This window comes from Panthera pardus, unplaced genomic scaffold (genome assembly GCF_024362965.1).
Source record: "Panthera pardus isolate Hobbes unplaced genomic scaffold, ASM2436296v1 HiC_scaffold_27, whole genome shotgun sequence".
Lineage (NCBI taxonomy): Eukaryota > Metazoa > Chordata > Mammalia > Carnivora > Felidae > Panthera > Panthera pardus.
This window is the reverse complement of record NW_026526843.1, coordinates 92,990,332-93,008,683: the sequence shown is the minus strand read 5'-3', so window position 1 is coordinate 93,008,683 and position 18,352 is coordinate 92,990,332.

The following is an 18,352-nucleotide window of genomic DNA, read 5'->3' as shown; positions in this document are numbered from 1 at the left end:
TCCTATTCACCAACAATGAAGCAACAGAAAGAGAAATCAAGGAATCGATCCCATTTACAATTGCACAAAAACCCATAAAATACTTCGGAATAAATCTAACCAAAGAGGTGAAAAATCTATACACTGAAAACTACAGAAAGCTCATGAAAGAAATTGAAGAAGACACACACACACACACACACACACACACACACACACACACACACGGAAAAATATTCCATGCTCCTGGATAGGAAGAACAAATATTGTTAAAATGTCAATACTACCCAAAGCGATCTACATACTCAGTGCAATCCCTATCAAAATAACACCAGCATTCTTCACAGATCTAGAACACACAATCCTAAAATTTGTATGGAACCAGAAAAGACCCTAAATAGCCAAAGCAATCTTGAAAAAGAAAACCAAAGCAGGAGGCATCACAATCCTGGACTTCAAGGTGTATTACAAAGCCGTAATCATCAAGACAGTATGGTACTGGCACAAGAACAGACACACAGATCAATGGAACAGAATAGAGAACCCAGAAATGGACCCACAAACATATGGCCAATTAATTTTTGACAAATCAGGAAAGAATATCCAGTGGAATAAAGACAGTCTCTTCAGCAAGTGGTGCTGGAAAAACTGGACAGCGACATGCAGAAGAATGAACCTGGACCACGTTCTTACACCATACACAAAAATAAACTCAAAGTGGATGAAAGACCTAAATGTAAGACAGGAAGCCATCAAAATCCTTGAGGAGAAAGCAGGCCAAAACTTCTTTGACCTTGGCCGCAGCAACTTCTCACTCAACACGTCACTGGAGGCAAGGGAAGCAAAAGCAAAAGTGAACTACTGGGACTTCATCAAAACAAGAAGCTTCTGCACAGCAAAGGAAACAATCAGCAAAACTAAAAGGCAATCAATGGAATGGGAGAAGATATTTGCAAATGACATATCAAATAAGGGGTTAGTATCTGAAATCTATAAAGAACTTATCAAACTCAACACCCAAAAAACAAATAATCCAGTGAAGAAATGGGCAAAAGACATGAATAGACACTTCTCCAATGAAGACATCCAGATGGCCAACCGACACAGGAAAAAATGCTCAACATCACTCATCATCAGGGAAATACAAATCAAAACCACAGTGAGATACCACCTCACACCTGTCAGAATGGCCAACAGGAACAACTCAGGCAACAACAGGTTTGGGCGAGGATGCAGAGAGAGAGGATCTCTTTTGCACCGCTGGGGGAATGCAAGCTGGTGCAGCCACTCTGGAAAGCAGTATGGAGGTTCCTCAAAAAATTAAAAACAGAACTAGCCTATGACCCAGCAATTTCAGTACTAGGTATTTATCCAAGGGATACAGGTGTGCTGTTTTGAAGGGGCACATGCACCCCCATGTTTATAGCAGCACTATCAACAAGAGCCAAAGTATGGAAAGAGCCCAAATGTCCATCGATGGATGGATGGATAAAGAAGATGTGGTATATATATATACAATGGAGTATTACTCGGCAATCAAAAAGAATGAAATCTTGCCATTTGCAACTACGTGGATGGAACTAGAGGGTATTATGTTAAGCGAAATTAGTCAGTCAGAGAAAGACAAATATCATAGGACTTCACTTGTAAGAGGACTTTAAGAGACAAAACAGGTGAACATAAGGGAAGGGAAGAAAAATAACACAAAAACAGGGAGGGGGGCAAAACAGAAGAGACTCTTAAATATGGAGAACAAACAGAGGGTTACTGGAGGGGTTGTGGGAGGAGGGATGGGTAAGGGGCATTAAGGAATCTACTCCTGAAATCATTGTTGCACTATATGCTAATTGGATGTAAATTAAAAAAAATTAAATTAAATTAAATAATTAAGTTTGAAAGTGTAGGACTCTAAAAGAGCCAAGACAATTCTAAAAAAGTGCAAGGAAGCAGAAATTGTCTTACCAAGAAGTAAATAATTATTGAGATTCTCTAATAATTGAGACCATTGTTGTTGGTAGAGGGATAGAAAACTAAATCAATTAACACTGTAAGATAATTAGAAAGAGCACCCAAGTACCTCTGGGAACTTGGTGTGTGTTGGATGTGATATTGCAGATAAAGAAATTATGAATTACATAAATGATGCTGGAAAAATTGTTTTTTTGCAAGGCAAAAGAATAATAAAATTAGCTCTATAGCTCCTCACAAAAAATAAATTTCACAAATTTATATCAACTAAATAAATGTAAAAAAAATAAAACTATTAGGTAAAATATAGCATAAGCATTTCTTAATTAGGAAACTAATCACAATTCATTAAAGAAAGATTCATACACTTACCTACATTATGACTATTAAGAAGAAATTCTTACAACCTAACTTAAAGACTGAGAACTAATCAAAGGATCATAGAATGCTTCTTCTCTTCTCACATCTTACCAGTACTTCAGTAGGGCCCCTGCATAATAACAGGTCTCTACAACTGAAAGAAGTGGATGGCTCGGAGGTTACCAAAGAAGTGTCTAGGAACCCCAAAGACAACAGAGGAGACTTTTCTTAGAGAATTATCTTATTCTTATTTGATATGATGGATCACAGTTTGTTTAAAATAATAATAGCAATGTATTTGGTGATTGTAGACTATGGGTAAGTGAAATTGATGGTAATTATGTTATAATGGACAGGAAGAGTGAATTGGACATACTGATTATAAGGTACTTGCAGTACCTTTGAAAAGGTATGGTATTATTTGAAAGACGATTTTGGTTAATTGTACGTGTATATTGCAAACTCAAGGACAACCACTGGAATCGTAAGCAGTATAATTGATATTTTAAGGGAGGAAGAAATGGGATCATGTAAAATGCTAAATTACAAGCAGGAAAAGAGTGGAACACATCAAAAATAAACAAAGAATGAGGGCAATGAATAGAATATTGTAACAGAGGTGTTTGGGTGGCTCAGTTGGTTGAGAGTTCAACTCTTGATTTTGGCTCAGGTCATGATCTCTGGGTGGTGGGATCAAGCCCCATGTTGGGCTCTGCACTGAGTGCGGAGCCTGCTTAACGTTCTCTCTCTCTCTCTCTCTCTCTCTCTCTCTCCCCACCCCCCTTTCTCTCCCCCCCTCACTCCCTCTCCCTCTGCCCATCTCCCTTGCTCATGTGCTCTCTCTCTAAAATAAAAAATAAAGTAAAAAAAAATACTCTAATAAATATAGTGGATATAAATCCAACTTACCTATACTCACTTTAACATATGTGGTCTAAATATACCAATTACAAGACAGAGGGTGCCAGAGTTGAGTAAAAAAACAAGACCTAACTGTGTGTTGTCTATACGAACCTAGTTTGAATATGTCAGGCAAAGATAGATTAAAAGTAAAGGGACAGAGAAAGATATACCATGCTAACACTAATCAAAAGGAAGTTGGAATGGTTATATTAGTTTCAGATGAAGCAAAGTATAGAGTAAGGAAAATTATAAAGGATAAAGGGAGACATTACATAATGATAAAGTGATTAATTCTCCAAGAAGACACCATATTCCTTATTGTGTAGACACCTAACAACAGGGTATCAAAATACTTGAGGTAATACTGATAGAACTGCAAAGAGATATAGATTAATCCACTATTACAGATGAAGACTTCATTATCCCTCTATCAATAATTTATAGATCCATCAGGCAGAAAAACAGCAAGGACATATTTGAACTGACTAGCACCATCAATCCACCAGATCTTATTGATATGTATGAAATACTCCATCCAACTGCAACAAATATATATTCTTTTCAATAAACTACATTATTTGAAAATTAATACTTGAATTGTAATCCCACATAGCTACTAATAAAATAAGTAAAAATTTATAGAAGAATAAATTAGATGGGAATCAAAATGGTACAACAGAAATAGTTACTTAATCACAAAAGAAACCAGCAACGGAGGAATTGAAAAATAAAACATATATAAGACATATAGAAAACAATTAGCCAAATGATAAAAGAACTTCCTTATCAGTAATTACTTTAAATATAATGGATAAACTCTTCAAAGGAAGAGTTTGGAAAGATGGATAAAAGAAATGATCCAAGTATATGCTATCTGTAAAAGACTCATTTTAGATCCAAAACTACAAATCCTTTGAAAGTGAAAGGAAAGAAAAAGACGTAAGTATATATTAACCAAAAGGTATCTGGGGTCTTTATACTGATATCAGACAAAATTGCCTTTGTGTGAAAAATTATTACAAGATACAAAGAAGAACATTATATATTTATAAAAGGATCAGTCCTTTAAAAAGACTTAATAATAATAACATATACACACTTAACAACAAAATATGTATAATGTATAAATATATAACATATATAAAACTACTCTGACAGAATTGAAGGAAAAAATAGTTCTACAATAAAGTTGGAGACTTCAATACCATGCTTTCAATAATGACTAGAACAGCAAGGTGGAATATCAGTAAGGAAAAAGAACACTTCAACAACCGTGTGAACCAACTAGATCTAACATATATATAACCTAACAACAGCATCATACACATATTTCTGAAATGCACAGGGGACATTACCCAGGATATATCTTATATGGCACCACCAAACAAATCTCAATACACTAAAAAATGTTGCAGCAGTACACGATGTTTTCTGCCACAATGAAATGAAACTGGGAATCAATAACAGAATGAAAAATGAAAAGAAATTACAATTATATGTAAATTCAACAGAGGCATGTTTCTTTTTTTTAAGTTCATTTATTTTGAGAGAGAGAGAGCACACATGGGAGGGGCAAAGTGAGAGGGAGAGAGAGAGAGAATCCCAAGCAGGCTCCACAGTATCAGCACAGAGCCCAATGTGGGGGTTGATCCCACAAACTGTAAGATCATGACCTCAGCCAAAATCAAGAGTTGAACGCTGAACCAACTGAGCCACCCAGGTGCCCCTATGTTATGTGAATTTTATCTCAATGTTTTTAAAAAAAAGGATGTCTGCCTAGAATGCATATTATGCAAAAATTAATTCAAAACTGGTCATAAATTTAAGTGTAAACATTTCAATAAATTGTAAAAGAAGACAGCAGAAATTCTTCTGGATCTAAGGCTAGGCAGAGTTCATGTACTTGACACCAAAGCATGGTGAATAAAAGAATAAATTGATATTCATCAAAATGAAAAATGGTGACAACACTAACTGCTAGTGAGGTTGACAAGAAACTGAATCACTCTTGTATCTATACAAGAGTATTTAAAATAGTTCTTAAACTCCTTATAATCCTTAAAATACTTATAGACCAATTTCCCTGATGAACATGGATGCAAAAATCCTCAACAAGATATTAGCCAACTGGATCCAACAATACATTAAAAAAATTATTCACCACGACCAAGTGGGATTTATACCTGGGATGCAGGGCTGGTTCAATATCCACAAAACAGTCAATGTGATTCATCACATCAATAAAAGAAAGGACAAGAACCATACGATCCTCTCAATAGATGCAGAGAAATCATTTGACAAAATACAGCATCCTTTCTTGATAAAAACCCTCAAGAAAGTAGGGATAGAAGGATCATACCTCAAGATCATAAAAGCCATATATGAAAGATCCAATGCTAATATCATCCTCAATGGGGAAAAACTGAGAGCTTTCCCCCTAAGGTCAGGAACAAGACAGGGATGTCCACTCTCACCACTGTTATTCAACATAGTATTGGAAGTCTTAGCCTCTGCAATCAGACAACACAAAGAAATAAAAAGCATCCAAATCATCCAGGAGGAGGTCAAACTTTCACTCTTTGCAGATGACATGATGATCTATATGGAAAACCCAGAAGATTCCACCAAAAGACTACTAGAACTGATTCATGAATTCAGCAAAGTTGCAGGATATAAAATCAGCGCACAGAAATCAGTTGCATTCCTATACAACAGTAATGAAGCAACAGAAAGAGAAATCAAGGAATCGATCCCATTTATAATTGCACCAAAACCCATAAAATACCTAGGAATAAATCTAACCAAAGAGGTGAAAAATCTATACACTGAAAACTACAGAAAGCTCATGAAAGAAATTGAAGAGGAATCCTTAAAATACTATAGCCACTTTGGGAAAACCTTTGGCCACTTGAAAAAAAAAAAAAAAAGGACTAACATGAAAGTATCATAGAGCCAGAAATTGCACATCTGGACATTTATCCCAGAGAAGTGAAAACTCTTGTTCTCTCAAAAATCTGTTAGTGAAATGTTTAGAGCAGTTTTATTAATAATAGCCAAATCCTGGAAACAATGCAGATGTCCTTTAATGGGTTAATAGATAAACAAGCTATGATACATCCATACCAAGGAATGCTTTTCAGCAATAAAAAGGAGTTATTGAGGCAACAGCCTAGATGAATCTCCAGGGAAGTATGCTGAGTGAAAACGAGCCAGTCATAAATAGTTAAATACTTTACAATTTTGTTTATATACAAAATTTTGTCACATATTCTGGAAATGACAGAATCATAGAAATGAACAATTTAGTGGTTGCTGGGTTGAATGAGGGCAGGCAGGTGGACATGCCCTGACAGAATTTTAGGGTGAGTGATATGTTCTGTGTCTTAACTACCACAGTCCATATCCTGGTTGTGATATTGTATTTTAGTTTTGCAAGATGTTGTCATTGTGGAAAACCTAGTAAAATTACCTAGGACTTCCCTATATTATTTCTTAAAACTAAATGTTAACATATAATTATCTCAAAATAAAAAGCTTAATAAAAATTAAATGAGGGCAAACTACAAACAAAATATGAAAATATTATTATAAAATTGAGATTTCAGTCATAAAGCATCAAGTGGGGTTACATTTTTAATAAAAATCACAAAATACCATGGGGAAATAATGGCCATGAATGTGTATGTGCCAAACTGCATAACAAAACCGTATGAAGCAAATTCTCAGAAAAGTAAGCAGAAAATTAAAGTAATAGGGAGTTTGAATATTTTGTTTATATTGGCCTTTATTATAGTGAATAAATAACTCATTCGGTGGGTGTTATGGGCTGAATTGTTTTCCCCCAAAATTCCTATGTTGAACTCCTAATTCCCAGTACTATAGAATATGACTGTATTTGAAAATTACATCTTTAAGGTAATTAAGGTTAAATGAGGTCATATGGGTGGGTCCCAATACAGTATGACTGGTTTCTAAAGGATATGGAAGAGACCCCAGGGGTGTGCATGACATGTGAGGACATAGGAGAAAGGCAGCCATCTGTAAACCAGGGGGAGAAGCCTCAGAAGAAACCAAACCTGTTGACATCTTAATCTGGGACTTCTAGCTTCCAGAATGATGAGAAGATAAATTTCTGTTATTTAAGCGATTCAGTCTATGGTAATTTGTTATGGCAGCCCTAGCAATCTTTTCTTTTTAAATTTTTTATTTATTAAAAAATTTTTTTTCAAGTTTTTAAAATTTATTTTGAGAGGGAGAGAGTATGAGCAGGGCAGGAGCAGAGAGAGAGAGGAAGAGAGAATCCCAAGCAGGCTCCACACTGTCAGGCTAGAGCCTGATGAGGGGCTTGAGCTCACTAACTGTGAGATCATGACCTGAGCTGAAATCAAGAGTTGGGCACTTAACTGGCTGAACCACCCAGGTGCCCCAGCCCTAGCAATCTAATATAGTAGCTCAGATAGCCACCTTCCATCAAAGATTTGATCTGCACTTGTATTATGAAAAGTTCTGGTCCCGTGGTAGCTCTCCAGTGAAATATTTCCCAGTCTTCTTTGTACCTAAGTCATGCACATGACTGCTCCTTATCATAAGAATATAAGTAGAAGTGAGCACTCTCCAGTCCTGGCCCATAAACATCTCCCAAAAGAGATGGAATGGTCTGCCTCCCATTGCCAGCTGAATGTGATCAATGGAATGGCTTAAAAACAGATCAGGGGTGCCTCAGCAGCTCAGTCTGTTGAGCGTCCAGTTTCAGCTCAGGTTATGATCTCACGGTTCGTGGGTTCAAGCCCCGCATCAGGCTCTCTGCTGTCAATGTGGTGCCTGCTTGGAATTCTGTCTCCCTCTCTCTGTGTCCTTCCCCTGCTCACATGCTCGCTCTCTCTCTCTCTCTCTCTCTCTCAAAAATAAAGACAAACACTAAAAAAAAAAAAAAAAAAAAATCAGAATCACAAGGTGGAAGAATCTGTCCATTAGCCAGGAAAATATTCTGTACCTTCTGCTCAATTTTGCTGTGAACCTAAAAAAGTTCTTAAAAAAATTAATAATGAAATAAAGACCTTAAAAATGAAAGAATTATAAGACATTGAAAGAATTCCACAATTTATTATTACAAATTATTATTAAACAGAAAATATATATATTACATAGAATGAATATAGCATTATGTCATTTTGTAGAGAGAATCTACATTGATCTGTATCAACATCTGTGCGTACACGCGTTAATAGTTATAGCCATGTGTATGTTCTTACCAATTTTAATGTAAATACATAGGCAATAGCCTGCAAGGACAACTCATAAAATGTTAACAGGGGTTGCTTCTGGATGATAATGTTATGAGTGATCTCAATGCTCTTTATCAACCTTTTCTGTTTTTCCTATTTTTTATACTACTCTTATTTTTAAAACAAAACATGGGATCATCTAGAGGGCAGAGTAGGAGACCCCAACCTCCCTTCACTTCGTTGCAAAAACCTTGTAATTAACTATCCGCAAATGAAAAGAGCTGGAGGAATGCTTAGGAGTCCACTTAAAAAGCTTTAGCAACATGATGAAACAAAAACCTGAGAAAACCCATACAAAAAGGGTAGGAGGAACAGTTTAACAGTTTAGTCTGCATAATCCCATCCTCCAGGCCAGCACTACTGGGTGCCAAGAGGGAACTGACCAGCCCAAGAGAGTTCCCCTCGCCAGGAAAAGCAGTATGAACAGGGTGAGTGACAGGCTTTCCCAGCCTTTCAGGGCACTTCATGAAGGACCCTCTTCAGTTTCACCCTACTCAGAGATTGGCAAAGTTGAGACATGTAGACACAGCTAGGAACAAGTCAGGGGCTACCCGTATCAGTCACATGGTGGGAGTGACTGCAGTTCCCAGTCCCCTTCTCTGCCGAGGCTCCCACCAGCCTTCACCACTGAGAACCTTAACTGACACTGCAGATGCTGTAGACCTCCCCGGCTATCATCACTGAACACCTTGTCACGGATCCCAGCAGCATTTGCCACTGAAGAAACCAATGGCTAACAGAACCATCAGAGACCCCCTGCATATTCCACCACTGATGTTTTTGTCCCATAAGTTTTGGCATTTGCAGATGCCAGCTCTCTGTTCCCTCCCCCTGCCCCACCCTCCTGCTAGAGCCTAAGATCTCTACTGGCAACCAGCTCCAGCCTCTCTGCTCCTGTACACATGCAAGATGCCAGCCTAGGCCCCTACACAGTGGACCCCCATTGCTGTGCATGGGCCTATGGATAGTCCCTGTAGCCGCACTGACAGCCAAGGCTCCCACAGCTGCTTATAGGCTTGGACCCATCCCTGGCTCCCGTCAGTAGCGTGCACTGCTCTGTCTGCCTGCAGGTAGCCCCTACAGCTGTATACCTATATGTCGCTGGCCCCAGCTCCTGTCACCAGCCTCCACTGCCATGCACACACCCACATGTAACCCCTGAAGTTGCACAAGTACACACCAAAAGCCAAGGCCCCCACAGCTGCTTGTGGGTCCAGATCTGTCCCTGGCCTGCACTGTTGCACATGTATGCAGCTAGCCACGACCGTGCATTTGCACACCACCGACCCTACCTCCCATTGCCCACCTCTTCTGCTGTGTGCTCACTGTCAGCCCGTTAGCCACTTGAGTGCATACTGACAACCAAGGCCCTCCACAGGGGCTCATGGATCCTATCCAGTCACAACATATGTCACTGGCCTGCACAGCTGTATGTGCCTGAGAGTAGAGCTTTAGTATTCTCACCATAATAGCAGCAATAAAATGATAATTATGGTGGGTGAAGGATGTGTTAACTAGGCTTATTATGGTAAACATTTCACAATATATACATGTATCAGATCATCACACTGTATACCTTAAACTTATATGTTAATTATATCTCAGTAAGACTGAAAAATCGCTTTATGAACCAGTGATCTAGCTCAGTGCTTCTCATACTTAATGTGCAGACAGAACACCCTGGGAATCTTGTTAAAACTCAGATAAGTACATTCTGATTCAGCAGGCCTGAAGTGAGGCCCGAGATTCTGCATTCCTAACAAGCTCCCAGGGGATACCAATGCTATTGGTTTTCAGACCATACTTGGCATAACAAGCCTTCGGTCATCCTCCTCGTCTCATGGGTTATATCAGAAATGAGAATTCTCTGAGCTGGAAAATTGAAAACAGAACAACCAGCGTGCAATCCCTCATTGCTGTGTTGTCCAGGCAAGGAGTTGAGGAGAATCTGGGCAAAGTCTTGGGCAGAATATGAGAAATAGTAAAATTGAGAAATGGTAGTGAGGGGACAGGAGCAGTTCAAAAGGAGTCCAGTTGCACATGTGAGATACAGCAGATGTGAGATAAGAATCGGACAGAAGAGCAAGAGAGAACAATGGAAGGAAGAACTTGGTCAAGGCCAATATAATGAATGTGGCGTTTCTGGTCCATGTTTCATTTGGAGAACTCACTGCCAAATGCCACATTTTTTTGTGTGAAGCAAAAACTTTTTCCTGAGCAATGTAAAGCCCTCAAAATGTCTTTTTGATGGATATAAAAAGAATTAGAGGGGGTAAATGATGGTCTGATAATTAGGAAGGCACAGGTCCAACCTGGGCACAACATAGCAATCATTTTCTTTTCTGCTTGTTTCAATACCCACTGCTACTATGCCACATTTGGGAAATTTTCTTCTGGAGAGTATCCAAGCTGAAAGTATAAATGTATTGGAAAAAATAGAATTATAAAAAAATGCATCCCAGGCTACCTGAAAATACATTTAATTATTTTCAGTTGACCAGAGCTAGAATAATTTCCAGTGTTTTCCTTGTCAAACACCTTACCATCTGTTTTGTTTATTTAGTTAATAGAAATTTCAGGGAGCATGTGGAGGTTGGTCATTTTTAGCAGTATTTTTGGGATAAACCGGAAGCATCCATGAATAGGAGTTTCCACTGCTATCATTTGGTGTCCAAGAGGAAATGACCATGTTCTGTCAAGGTTTCTTACAAGCACCATTGAAAGTCAGAGCATCTCACCTATAAACTCTATACCTTGCTTGTAAATAAATATGTTGAAACAAACTATTAAATGAGGTACTGTGCAGCCATCACAATCATTAGATGCTAAAAAGGATCAGTGTTTCTGGTCAAAATAAGAAAAGAAATAATTTCAAAATAAGAAAAAAATAAAAAGCAGTATATTTTTAGTCTCTTAACTGAATTAGAGGAAAAAATACATTTATTTCTCAACTTTAAAAGCAATTTACAATGGTCCTATTTATAAGAAACTGCAGGTTGTTTCAGAGGTAACTTACCATCTTGAAAGGAGAAATGAATTTGACTTTAGCTACCCAACATACATGGTTGCCATAAAATGAAAAATCTTTACCAAAACATAAACCCAAGACTACCATTTACTGTCTAAAATCTATATCCTGCTTTTCTTTAAATGATAATTTTCCCAGAAATTATATTTATATTCTGGTATATCACCCCCGTTATCATTTCTGTCTTTCCGTTGGGAAACAGATTTTGAGTGGTTTCATGATAGCAAAAAATAAATGCAAATGAATCATGAAGATTCTTTAAATGATTCTCTAACCTTATTAAAGTAGTTGAGTCATTTGTGTTTCCTTCCCACTGGGACAATAAAAATTTCATTTTGTCAAATTATCTTCATTTCTCCTACCAGTTTCTGGATTGTTTAAACCTGAAGAAAACTTCATAGCATTATTACCCTTTAAGGGTTTTAGAAACCCTTATGTGGGAAAGATGGATTTGTCATTGTCTCCTCTGATGGCTTTAATCCTCTTCTGCATAATAACAAAGTATTATGGCAAATAATACTTGCCTGGCTGGCTCAGTTGGTGGAGTGTGCTGCTCTTGGTCTCAGGGTTGTGAGTTTGAGCCCCACAGTGGGTGTAGAGATTACCTAAAAATAAAATCTTGGGGGAAAATATGGCCATCCCCATTTAAGTAACTAAAACCTTAAACTTCCATTTTTTCTTCATTTCTGATTACAGGCTTTGTTCTCCCTCTACCTCTCAGCACTTATCCTGAAGTGTGTTCTTGTAATGAAATGCCCACTGAATTTAATTAACTGAACTTAAGCAATTAACTGGAAAAATTATTAAAGATTTATTACTTTTCTGCATTTTCAAGAATTTTCGATCATACTGATTTGAGGACAGCTCTAGAAGGAATCCTTCTGGGATAGATAAGTGCCTTCAACTCCTAACCAAGACAACAAACAAATTTCCAGTCTGTATCCATATAATGATCAGCTTATGAAAACATTGCCTACTTAGTGCAGATTCCAGAGGACTTTTGACATTTGTTCCTGTAGTGGTATATAGGCCTTGGGCTTTTAATACTTCTTAAATCAAATGTTAGATGTTAGAATGTTGGAGAATGTTAGAATGTTAGATCCTCAGCTCCCATGGAACTATTCTTTTAATTAATGTATATGGTGCAAAGACAGTGAATCTACCTTGGAAGTTAGAAGTTTGATTCTACTTTATTAATATACTGTGTTTCACGTAAGGAATGAGAACATCTATAAAGTTAAAATAGAAAATTATCAGTATAATCTTGGATTTGTAAGAAATATTTTAGTGTAACACTACCTTTTGATGTTTAGATAGTTATTTTTTTTAAATTTTTTTAAATAGGCTCCACGCCCAACATGGGGCTTGAATTCATGATCCCGAGACCAACCAAGAGTTGCTAGAAACTATAAATGAATCTGTGCAAAGAAAGTAGCCTTTCCTCTCTCAAACTTGTAATTTAATTGAATGGGGATATTATCATATTTGAAAATAAGGGGATCCACAAGAAACCATGCTGTGCGTCTCTCTCAGGCCAACAAATACAGTAGCAATGGATTCCAAGGGACAATGCCTCCACCATTCACAGTGTGAAGATGAATTCATTACTCCAAACATAAATTCTTTATGTTTAAGCCCAACATGGGGCTTGAACTCACAATTCTGAGATCAAGAATTGGAGGCTTAACCAACTGAGCTACCCAACACCCCCCAGACATGTATTTTTAATCTGTTTTCTACCAAACAGCTACTAGTTTGTATGAAACTCTAACTTGGTGGATTTGGGTCCAAATTTGTCCTTCAATGTCATGGATATGCTTAACTTCAGCCTGAATTCATGTATTTTAAAACTTTCCCATGCGTTTTGTCTTCTCATCACTCAACATAATACAACAGAATGTATATTCTTTTTTTTAAGTTGATTTATCTTGAGAGGGAGAGAGAGTGAGAGGGAGAGGCAGAGAGAATGGGAGAGAGAGGATCCCAAGCAGGTTCCACACTGTCAGCACAGAGCCCAATGCGGGGCTTGAATCCACAGACTGTGAGATCATGACCTCAGCTGAAATCAACCCACTGAGCCACCCAGCCACCCCCAGAGTGTATATTCTTGTTGATAAGGCAGGTGTATATAAGAAGATAAACAGTGGGGCAGGGAAGCATATCTTAGATGACAAGTGAGCAATGCTGATTTAGGATTATTTATTTCTTTTGAACCTTCTTCTGACTCATTATTATCCTGTAAACTGAAAGCTTTCAGTTTTTACCGGGGTTACCCCAGGATATTTTTCATGTTTGTGGGCCCTGTAGGTTCTTTATTGGTCTTACATGCTATTTACATTACAGATATGGTGTCAGTTTCTTTCCTAAGATGTCACTTCTTTGCAGACCAGATGCTCCTTAGGCTTCTCCTGCTGTGTTCTTAACAGGTGCCTCAAATCTTTGAATGACTGGGAATTATCCATTTTCTGCACACATAGGTGACTCAGACTCCCTGACTTATGATAAAAAGCTTCTCATTTTTCAGTCTGACTTCTTTTGGGGGGCATACCTTTTTCTTTCTGAATGCTTTAAAGGCAACCTTAGTAATAAAAACTCACAATGTTTTGAATGATGTTACATATAATATAATGCTAAATAGTATTTTTGGTAATGCTAAAATAATTTTGTGGTTTTCTGTACAGTTTTAGGAGAAATTGCCAGTTTGGGCATTGGAGAAAATTTGTAAGAATGAAAGTGTTAGCTAGCATTCTGGTATAGAATTCTAAATAAAATCCACCATAAGATATTTAGAGGTATATGTAGGCTTATATTTTTGGTTGGGAACAGAAGATAGGTGGGTGGAGATATGTAGGAGCACAGAGAACACACTTCATTATTCATTGTGGTTCAGTGGAGAAAAATTACTAAACGAGCTGGGATATGGCCAGCAGAAATAGCAACAATTCTTTGTGATGAGGATCCAGTGCTGCATGGGGACTCATATTCCTGGGATGTGAAACACAATAAAATTCCAAACATTAAAGAAGATTGCTGCTTAGCAGGGATTTGTGGTTAAGTAGCACTTTTCTTAGAAGTAACTTACTAATCTTTATTGATGAATATATACCTTAGTTATTTAAGCACCCACTGCTTTTCTTTTTATTATAGCTGTATAAGCTCTTAGGCTATATCTTTTTTAAAGAACATCCTTATTGAGGTATAAGTGGTATACAAAGAACTGCACATATTTAAATGTGTACAATTTGATGAGTTTGGACACATGCAAGGACTCCTGAGGCCATTTACTATAGCCAAGGTAATGGACATATTCAGCATCTCCCAGAGTTTCCTTGTGTCCCCATGATTTTGTGTATGTGTGTTTGGTTTCTGTTTTTGTGGTACTAACACTTAAGATCTACTCTCTTAAATTTTGAAGGGCACAACACCATATTATTAAGCAGATTCCTAGAGACTTTGTTCTCTTGCATGACAGAACTTTCTACCCATTTAATAACAACTTCCCGTTTCCCCCATCCTCTAGCCCCTGGTAACCACTATTGTGTTCTCTGCTTCTATGGCTTTGACTATTTTACATACCTCATACAAGTGGAATCATGCAGGATATTCCTTCTGTGACTGGCTTATTTACTTATACCATATTTTCCCATTCCACAGATACATCAATGGACATTTAGGCTTCTTCCATATCTTGGCTATTGTGAGTAGTGCTGCAGTGAAAATGGCAGTGCAAGTATCTTCAAAATGCTGATTTCAATTCTGTTGGAAATATACCCGGAACTAGAATTTCTGGATCATATGGTAGTTCCACTTTTAATTTTTTCAGGAATCATCATACTGTTTTCAATATGTGATGTACCATTTTGCATTTCCAACAGTGTGCAAGAGTTCCAATTTTTCTACAACTTCCTAGCATGTTATCTTTTGTTTCTTTTTAATAGCCATCTTAAAAGGTATGCAGTAGTATCTCATTGTGGTTTTGATTTGCACTTCCCTTATAATTAGTAATGTCGACTGTCTATTCATAAACATTTTAGCCATTTATATGACTTCTTTGGAAAATAGTGATTTAAGTCCATTGTCCATTTTTAATCAGATTATTTAGTTTTTTGCTATTGAGCTATAGAAATTCCTTATATATTTTGGAAATTAATTATCAGATGTATGGTTTGCAGATATTTTCTCCTGTTCCATAGGTTGCTTTTTCATTCTTTTTATTCTTTATTTGGCTGTGCAGACGCTTTGAGTTTTATTTTGTCCCACTTGTTTATTTTTTGCTTTTGTTCTTTGCAGTTTCAATGTCACATCTAAGAAAGCATTGCCTTTAATCAATATCAAGAGTATTTTTCCTTAACTTTTCTTTTAGGGGTTTAAGAGTACCATGTCTTTCATATGTCTTTACTCCATTTTATTTTTGTTCATGGTATAACGTAGGAGTCCAATTTCATTCTTCTGCATGTGGATATCCACTTTCCCAGCATCATTAGTTGAAGAGACTATTTATTTCTCATTGTGTGTTCTTGGAACCCTTGTCAAAGATCAGCTGACCATATATTCATGGTTTTGTTTCTAGGACCTCTGTTGTGTTTCAGTAGTCTATATGTCTGTCTTTATGCCAAGACCATCCTCTTTTTTTTTTAATCCTGTTTTAATTACTGTATGTTTGTAATATATTTTCAACCAAGAAGTGTGATGCCTCTAGCTTTGTTCTTTCCCAAGATCACCTTGGCTGTTCTGGGTCATTTGTGGTTCCATATGAATTTTAGGATTATTTTTTTATTTCTGTAAAAAATGCCAGTGGGATTTTGATGGTGTTAGCACTGAAGCTATAGATTTTTTAATACTGTGGATATCTTAACAATATTAAGCCTTCTAATCCATCAAAACAAGTTGTCTTTGCATTTTTTCTCCTTTAATTTCCTTCATTAATGTTTTATAGTATTCTCTGGACACATCTTTTACTTCCTTGATCAAGTTTATGCGTATTTTACTCTTTTTGATGCTATTCTAAATGGGGCAATTTTCTTAATTTCATTTTTGGATAGTTAATTGTTAGTGTCTAAACTGATTTTTGTATGTTGGTTTTGTGTCTTTAAACTTTATGGAATTGATTTATTCTAACAGTTTTTGTATGTGTGTAGTCTTTAGGGTCTTGCACAGGTAGGATGATGTCATCTGCAAAGAGAGATAATTTTACTTTTTCCTTTCCAACTTTGATGCCTTTTATTTCTTTTACTTGTTTAACTGCCCTGAGTAGGACAACCAGTACTTTGTTGACTAGAGGTGATAAAGGTGGGAATCCTGGTCTTGTTCCTGATCTTAGAGGGTAAGTTTTCAGCTTGTCAAGGTTGAGCATGATGTTAACCGTGTACTTATCACATATGGCCATTATTGAGGTACATTCCATCTATACTGAGTTTGTTGAGCATTTTTTATCATGAAAAGGTATTGAATTTTGTCAAAGTATTTTTCTGCATCTATTGATATGATCACTTGATTTTTATTCTTTATTTTGCTAATATGTTGTATGTATCACATTTATTAATTTGCTTGTGTTGAAACATCCTTGCATCCCAGGGATACATCCCTCTTGATCATGGCATATGAACCTTGTAATATCCTGTTGAATTCAGTTTACTAGTATTTCTTTGAGGATTTTTTAATCAATGCTCATCAGAGATACTGGCCTGTAATTTTCTTTCCTCTTTTTTTTTTTTTAAGTATTTATTTATTTATTTTGAGAGAGAAAGGGAGGGGGGAAGTGGGCAGAGAAAGGAGAGAGAGAATCTACAGAAAGCTCCATACTGTCAGTGCAGAGCCCAATGTGGGGCTCAAACTCACAAACCGTGAGATCACGACCTGAGCTGAAGAGTTAGATGCTTAACTGACTGAACTACCCAGGTGCCCCAATTTTCTTTTCTTGTAGTGTGTTTTCCTGACTTTAGTATCAAGGTAATTCTGGCTTCATAAAATGAGTTTGAAAATTTTCCCCCTTCAATTTGTGAGAAGAGTTTAATTAGTACTGGTGTTAATTCTTTTTTAAATGCTTGGTAGAATTCACTAGTGAAGCTATTTGGTTTTGAGATTTTATTTGTTGGAGATTTTTGATTACTGATCTAATCTCCTTATTTCTTGTAGGTCTATTCAGATTTTCTATTTCTTCATGATTCTGCCTTGGAGAGGTGTATGTTTCTAGGAATTTATTTGTTTCTTCTAGATTATTCCCTTTTTTGGCATATGATCTTTTGTAATAATCTTTTATGGTCTTTTCTATTTATGCAATAACAAAAAATTGTCCTGGGGTGTCTGGATGGCTCAGTCACTTAAGCGTCTGACTCTTGATCTTGGCTCAGGTCATGATCTCACGGTTCATGAGTTCAAGCTCCGCCTTGGACTCTACACTGACAGTGTGGAGCCTGCTTAGGATTCTCTCTCCCTCTCTCTGCCTCTTCCCTGCTTGTACTCTCTCTCTCAAAATAAATAAATAAGCTTTAAAAAATCAAAAAAATTTTCCTGTCTCCTCTTTAATTTCTTATTTATTTGAGTCTACTCTCTTTTTTCCTAGTTAATTGAGCTGAAGGTGTATCAATTTTATCTTTTCAAATAGCCACCTACTGTTTTCATTTTTTTTCTATTGTTTTTCTAGTCTCTATTCATTTATTTCTACTCTGATATTCATTATTTTCTTCTTTCTGCTAACTTTGGGCTTTGTGGGGTTTTTTTATAGTTCCTTGACATGAAAAGTTAGGTTGTTTATTTGATACTTTTATTGTTTATTTTTATTATTATTTTTTTAATATATGAAATTTATTGTCAAATTGGTTTCCATACA